Here is a 6,000-nt window from a genome sequence, read left to right on the forward strand (position 1 = left end):
ACAACCCCATGAGGCAGGTACCATTATTATCATATCTCCCCTTCTCAACTTTGTAATAAGGAAATAGAGGCACAAAGAAGTTAAGAGACTTGCCCAGGATGGTGCAGTTTAAAAGGGTGAAGCCCGGACTCAAATCTAGCCAATTTGATCCCAGGCCATATTCTCACCACTATGCCATCCTGCCACTTACCAAGGGGGACTCAGTAACCAAGAACAAACAAACAAAACACCTACAGCTTAGACCCATGGGCCTCCATTCAATTCTAAATTCTCTAATATGTCCATAAATGCCTGAAAACATAAATAAGCATTAGGAAACAAAAGAAATAATTCATCATCAACTGATGCTATGAGGAAGGGAATTGACATTTATTGAGGGCTCTCCATGTGCAAGTGATTCACCTGCATTAATATCTCATTTAATCTTTACCAAAACATCCTGCAGTATATCCTCCTCCCATTCTGCACCTGGGGAAATGGAAGATCTCTGGTTTTGGTGTGTCTGGTCAAGGGAGTCCATTAAGGAAAACCACAGAAAAGACTCCGGAGATTATTTTGCCTGGAAACACATCACTCTATTTAGAATAAGCAATCTTTTCTGATCATGTCAGTATTTGGCTTTGAATCTGTTAATTCCCATCAGGGAAGGATTAGGGTGGAGGAAGAGAAGAGTATATCAGAATCACCCACCAGAGCATTTCCAAGACACACTTGACCTCGCTTCCTCTGGGAAGGTAGGTCAGTACAGAAGGAAAAGCAACACGATCCCCTCTCTCCCCAGAGAAAGGATAAAGTCCAAAGACAGCATGTCTCCAATAAGAAAGGTGCTGCATGCTTTTGTCCAGGTGACATTTTTGAAAGTTCAAATGCAAGAATGTTTCCATTTCATCTGCCCTAAGGGTGTGCTCCAGTCCAGCAATTTAGACTGCTGGGACATCTCATCGCATGCTTTCTGCTTCCATAATGACATCCTAGTTTTCTTAATCCAGCCACATCCCTATACACTTAAAATACTCATCCTCCCATGGTGTTTACACATTTCAAATATTTGTAGCCCATTAAAAAGATATCGAGCACATAGAGAAATAGAGGTCCACATTTGGAAAACATAAATCTGAGGCACTGGGGATTACAGGCTCTCTTTTTAAATTCTTTTTAAAGATGAGAAAGGTTTCCTTTGATATTAAACAGAACTCTAAACCTAGCAAGCTGTGCATTCTTTGTAGGATCTCCCTCCCAAAGAGGTTTACCAGCCCTCAGGGAACTTTTTGGATTGAATGCTATGTCTTCTTATCTCCCCTACTTTGCCTTACATAAGATGGCACTAGTTCTGCTTATTCCTTCTCTTTGTTGCCAGAAGGTTCCAGGGCCTTCTTCCTCCAGACGTAGCAGGAGTGTGTGCCTTCCCTGTACCTCTTTTGTGGTTTGGCACCTTTGCCTCCCAGAGGACCAAAAGCAGACACACCTCAAAGTGTCAGCAAATCTTGACAGAGCACAGAATATCCGTGTGATCTATGGGGGAAAAAAAGTCTTACCATCCCCCTGTGCCCATTCAGGCCCAGGAACTCTGTTTGGGAACCTGGAAGGTGAGCAAAGGTAGCTGAGAGACCATGTACCTCTAGAGTCCCAACAGTTCTTTCGTAGAGAATTGTGGGATGGTTGTGCTTGCTGGGAATTCACGAAATCAGCCTCAGACAAGATAATAAAGTCTTTCCTTCTTTCCTGTATAAAAATCACTCCTCCACTAAAAAGGGGAGTAAAAACTCTCACTCCCTTCTCTCTTCCAAATCCCCACCGCTTAACATGCCCATCTGTGCTCCTACTCCAGGGCTGCTGAGCATTTGGTGGGCGGAAGAGATATAGGACACAACTGTAAAACGTGGTGCCATAAAGGGTAAGGTTTTGACCTCACCAGCCTGCCCCGATCCCATTCTGCACAGGGGCTATTTTGAAACTTACCTCACTTGCTTTCAGCTGATGAACTCCCCTCCTTCTCCACAGAGAGAGAGAGAGAAGACATCAGGCCAGGATGGCTGCATTTCCTTCTACCTTGTCCAAATATCACCTCCACCATTGTTATCATCTCAACCATTGCCACCACAACCACCATTTTGTTCCCAAATACCATCAGAAAGAGTGTGACACTCTCCCAACCAACACATCCCTTCCATCCTACAGACCAACATCATCCATCCCTTCTCTTACTTGCTCTGACACCTAGCTCCAACAAGTATCTACTCTTTATCCTACATTTTAAAGATGTGCTCAGCTCTGGCTCCTTCTCTTCAACTTCACAACATTCATTTCACGGATGCTTTGAAAAACAAACAAAACTACATCCGCTGGTGTATGGTGGACTCCAAACCTCTGTTGCCTTTGCCTTTTCAAGCCTCCTAATTCATCTCTCTGCCTTCAGCCTTACCCCTTAATAATCCAGACTCTACATGGCCAACGCAGGGGCCTCACAAAGACAGCAAATCTGATTGTGCCCAAATTCTGAGGAAAATCTTTCAATGCCACTTATATGAGTTTACTGTTGCTGCTTTAACAAACTACCACAAATTATGTGGCATAAAACAATACAAATCTATTATCTTACAGTTCTGTAGGTTAGAAGTCTGACACAGGTCTCACTGGGCTAAAATCAAGATGTCAGCAAGGTTGTATTCCTTTATGGAGGCTCTAGGGGAGAAACCATTTCCTCACCTTTTCCACCTTCTAGAAGTCATCTGCATTCCTTGGCTTGTATCTCCTTCCTTTATCTTCAGCAACAGCAGGTTGAATCCTTCTCTGCCTCACACTGACATCCTTTGCTGCTTTCCCCTGCCACTTTTCAGAACCTTTATGATTACGTTAGGCCCACCTGGATGATCCAAGATAATCTCCCCATCTTACAGTCAGCTGATTAGTAACCTTCATTCCCTCTGAAGGATTAATTCCCCTGTGCCATACATAGCACAGGTCCTGGGAATTAGGACATGGACATGTTTGGGTGGTCATTATTCTGCCTACCAGACCACTTCACCAACCTCAGAATGAAGTTCAAGCTCCTTGACCTGGTATTATGTACAGTGGTCAAGGGCACAAACTCTAAGGTGCAGTTTCCTGGGTTCAAATCTGAGCTCTGACTCTTGTTAGCCATGTGATCTTTGAACAAGTTAACATATCTATTTCTTATGTGTAAAATGGGGATGATAACATACTAAGTAATATGCTTGATGAACAGGTATTCAACAGCCCCTCTGCTGATACATACATTTTTCATGCCTTGCTAAGTGAATGAAAAACAAAAAACCAAAAACCCCATAGGCTCTGTGGTTCATTGGCCAGCATTCAAATTAGTCATTTACCCCTTATGAGCATGACTTCTGCATTTACCCCATCAGCTTTGGTTTCACCATGAGGCCAAAGATATTAATACAAATATCACAAGGTTGTTTTAAGAAGTAAATGCAATGATCTAGGTGAATGATCTAGCAATAAATAAATATTAGATCTTATTATTGAGAAGAAACACAGGAGAACCAATGCTCTTAAGTGTCATGAAGTAAATAAATTCTCTCTGCACAGAACGACATCCACCTGAAAACAAGGTCAGTATTTTCCTCCCTCCTCATCTCAGGAAGCTCCCTGGACCCAGAAAAGGAAAGCAGGTTAAAAGCAAAAGTGGTCCTCCTCACCTCACCCAGGTGAGGTCTGCTAATGAAAAGACAGTAAATTCATATTTTAAAAAGCTAAGTTTTCTCACTAAAACTATGTCAAGCTGTAATCATTTAGCACTTAGGATACAGATTAGTTCAAGATGGCAGAGTAGAAGGACGTGCACTCACTCCCTCTTGTGAGAGCACCAACCAGAATCACAACTAACTGCTGAACAATCATCAACAGGAAGACACTGGAACTCACCAAAAAAGATACCCCACATCCAAAGACAAAGGAGAAGCCACAGTGAGATGGTAGGAGGGGCACAATCACAATAAAATCAAATCGTATAACTGCTGGGTGGGTGACTCACAAACTAGAGAACAATTATACCACAGAAGTCCACCCACTGGAGTGAAGGTTCTGAGCCCCACATCAGGCTTCCCAACCTGGGGGTTTAGCAATGGGAGGAGGAATTCCTAGAGAATCAAACTTTGAAGGCTAGTGGGATTTGACTGCAGGACTTCGACAGGACTGGGGGAAACAGAAACTCTACTCTTGGGGGGCACACACAAAGTAGTGTGCACATCGGGACCCAGGGGAAGGAGTAGTGACCCCGTAGGAGACTGAACCAGACTTACCTGCTAGTGTTGGAGGGTCTCCTGCAGAGGTGGGGGGTGGCTGTAGCTCACTGTGGGGACAAGAACGCTGGCAGCAGAAGTTCTGGGAAGTACTCCTTGGCATGAGCCCTCCCAGAGGCCACCATTAGCCCCACCAAAGAGCCAGGTAGCCTCCAGTGCTGGATCACCTCAGCCCAAACAACCAACAGGGAGGGAACCCAGCCACACCCATCAACAGACAATCGATTAAAGTTTTACTGAGCCCTGCCCACTAGAGCAACACCCAGCTCTAACCACCACCAGTCCCTCCCACCAGAAAAATTAAACAAGCCTCTTAGATAGCCTAATCCACCAAAGGACAAACAACAGAAGGAAGAAAAACTACAATCCTGCAGCCTGTGGAACAAAAACCACATTCACAGAAAAATAGACAAGATGAGAGATAGGCAACCTTCCAGAAAAAGAATTCAGAATAATGATAGTGAAGATAATCCAGGACCTTGGAAAAAGAATGGAGGCAAAGATTGAGACGATGCAAGAAATGTTTAACAAAGACCTAGAAGAATTAAAGAACAAACAAACAGAGATGAACAATACAATAACTGAAATGAAAAATACACTAGAAGGAATCAATAGCAGAATAACTGAGGCAGAAGAACAGATAAGTGACCTGGAAGACAGAATGGTAGAATTCACTGCCATGGAACAGAATAAAGAAAAAAGAATGAAAAGAAATGAAGACAGCCTAAGAGACCTCTAGGACAACATTAAACACAAAAACATTAGCATTATAGGGGTCCCAGAAGGAGAAGAGAGAGAGAAAGGACTCTAGAAAATATTTGATGAGATTATAGTCGAAAACTTCCCTAACATGGGAATGGAAATAGCCACGCAAGTCCAGGAAGCGCAGAGAGTCCCAGGCAGGATAAACCCAAGGAGAAACACACCGAGACACATAGAAATCAAACTGACAAAAATTAAAGACAAAGAAAAATTATTGAAAGAAACAAGGGAAAACCAACAAATAACATACAAGTGAACTCCCATAAGGTTAACAGCTGATTTCTCAGCAGAAACTCTACAAGCCAGAAGGGAGTGGTACAATATATTTAAAGTGATGAAAGGGAAGAACCTACAACCAAGATTACTCTACCCTGCAAGGATCTCATTCAGATTTGACAGAGAAATTGCAAGCTTTACAGATAAGCAAAAGCTAAGAGAATTCAGCACTACCAAACCAGCTCTACAATAAATGCTAAACGAACTTCTCTAAGTGAGAAACACAAGAGAAGAAAAGTACCTACAAAAACAAACTCATAACAAGTTAGAAAATGGTAATAGGAACATACATATCAATAATTACCTTAAACGTGAATGGATTAAATGTTCCAACCAAAAGACACAGGTTGACTGAATGGATACAAAAACAAGACCCATATGTATGCTGTCTACAAGAGACCCACTTCAGACCTAGGTGCACATACAGACTGAAAGTGAGGGGATGCAAAAAGATATTCCATGCAAATGGAAATCAGAAGAAAGCTGGAGTAGTAATACTCATATCTGATAAAATAGACTTTAAAATAAATAATGTTACAAGAGACAAGGAAGGACACTACATAATGATCAAGGGATCAATCCAAGAAAAGATATAACAATTATAAATATATATGCACCCAACATAGGGGCACCTCAATACATAAGGCAACTGATAACAGCTATAAAAGAGGAAATCGAC

Source organism: Physeter macrocephalus, chromosome 1 (assembly GCF_002837175.3).
Source record: "Physeter macrocephalus isolate SW-GA chromosome 1, ASM283717v5, whole genome shotgun sequence".
NCBI lineage: Eukaryota > Metazoa > Chordata > Mammalia > Artiodactyla > Physeteridae > Physeter > Physeter macrocephalus.